Here is a 2,385-nt window from a genome sequence, read left to right as displayed (position 1 = left end):
GAGGTAACATGTTGCATGTGTGATCTCCATGTTGGTTTTTAGATGCATCGTATATGGATGTGGTTCCTTGTTTATGTGTTGTCATTGGCATGGATATTTGCCTTGAATGATAGTGGTTTCAACCTTGTCTTTTTATTTCCTAGATAACCATGGTGTAGCGGGTTCTACATCTATTTTTCTGATTATTTCTCTGGTTTCTTATGGCGGTGGGTTGGAATAGATTATCTGGAACCCTGAAACAACTTGGTTTCCTTAGAGGCTATGGGTTGAGTTACTAGTCCCCGGAGCTTATGGTTTGGGACAAACACTCTGGAGCCTTGAAACAACTCAAATTTTGTAACTGTTGTGGGTTAAAACTTCATGTAATAAAGTTAATAAAGGAAAAATGATAACCATGGCCATGGGACACATATTCGAAGATGAATGTTGGGCAAAAATATAGCGATGGGGATCACTTGTGATTAATTAATGGCTATGGAAATTGGCAAAGGAAAAGTGGCATTTATTGGCAAAGGAAAAGGAAATGACAAAGGCTTTGGAAAGGAAAAGTGGCATTTATTGGCATTTTATTTATGAAAATAATGAAAATAGGAGAAAAGGAAGGTGAAGAGTAACACATTTCATGTGAGGAGGAAAATGAAGGAAAAATAATGGAAAATGAAAAAAATAGAGGTCTCATTAATAAAAAGGATTTTGAGGATCAGTTCATGGCTTTTGGTCAGTTCAATCTTAGCACTCTCATTCTATTCTCTCTTTCATATTCTTGGAAACTTAGAGTTTTCTTGGAGAACTCTTGGAGGAGTGTGGAATACTTGGGATTTGGAGCAAGAAGACAACGGAATAGTAGGAAAGCGCAAGAGGACAATGGGATCAACAACTACAATGGATTTTCTTTGCAAGCAGTGATTTGCATGTATGGTTTCCTTGCTAGATTTGGCATGCATGTGGTTCTTGGTTATGATATGTCATTGGCATGGAGGATTTCCTGGGTTGACAGTGGTTTTTCCTAGCCTTGCCATTTCCTAGATAGCCATGGTGTTGTGGGTTTACTTTTTTTTCTTTTTTTTTGTTCTCACATTCCTTATGGTTGTGGGTTGAGTTACTAGTTCCTAGATGCATTGGTTGGAAAAATGCTCTAGAAGCCCTGTAACAACTTGAGTTGAGTTACTAGTCCTAGAAGCCTTGCTTGGAAAAATGCTCTGGAAGCCCTTGGTGGGTTGAGTTACTAGTCCTGAAATCCCTGGTTAGAAAAATTCTCAGGAAGCCCGACATAGTTATGGGTTGAGTTACTAGTCCTGGAAGCCTTAGTTGGAACAAATTCTCTAGAGCCCTGGACAACTTTGAAAGAGACCGATATGGTGATGGTTAGTGATATTTGACTGTGAGGTGGAGTATCTGGTTGAGGGTTGAGTTGGTTTAGCCTCTGGAAGCACTGGTTTGGTTTTGTTCGAGTTGTTTCATGAGATCCCACATTCATGCTTGGAATATGACACAAGGGTGATTGGCTGAAAGAAATATTTGGTTCAACCCAATATATGGTCGGGTGGTACATCGAAATTTGAGACTTGGTTGTATTTTCATATGTTAATAAGAGCTCTTCTCCTATTGTATTTCATGGGTAAATGTACTTGTCATTATGTGGCTTTAATGGTTGTTTCCTAATTGATATATCTATGCTTATATGATGGTTATGAGCATGGTTTATAACAAACTTGAGTTATGGATCTCATCATGTATCAGTTATTATATTAAATGTTAATGAATGAATGACCTAATAAATAGCATTGCGACTATTGGGAGCGTATATTGGTTCTCAATGATGATTCTCATTTGAGTATGAGATCCATATGCTTAGATCTCTTGTTATGACTTATAGATTACATGTTCACGATATATTTGATGAAATTATTGACATGGCTAGTGGGGTTCAGGTCAAGTCCTTATTAAAGTGTTTACATTAGTAACCTTGTTTCAATGTTATTTATCATTTCTAGAAGTTTTATGAAGTTTTGGGTAGTGGCTTGAGACCTAGCCCTAAAAAAGTGGCTTAGAATCCGGGGTTGTTAACACAAAATTGCTTGATAAAGGCCACAATCACATGGATGCCTTGTTGTGGGAGTGACTAGAGGTTCTCATTCACATGCATGACCTGTCATCATTATGACTGGGGCTCTAGTTCAACAAAACAGTAAGTTGTCTCATGGGTTAGTCACCTGTAAGGGTTGGTTGGCTCCTGCAGGTTTCGTAGCATCATTGGAAGGCTAGATTGGTTTTTTCTTGTCGGTTCCACTTCCTTAACTATACTTGTGGAGTTGAATCATATCATAATAACTCTTTATCACATGTTTACCTCAATGGACTGGTTATCTTGGGTAAATGTGGGAG

This window comes from Pinus tabuliformis, chromosome 6 (genome assembly GCF_031772625.1).
Source record: "Pinus tabuliformis cultivar Carrire ecotype Pingquan chromosome 6, CPIR1, whole genome shotgun sequence".
NCBI lineage: Eukaryota > Viridiplantae > Streptophyta > Pinopsida > Pinales > Pinaceae > Pinus > Pinus tabuliformis.
Note: the sequence above shows the minus strand (reverse complement) of the source record.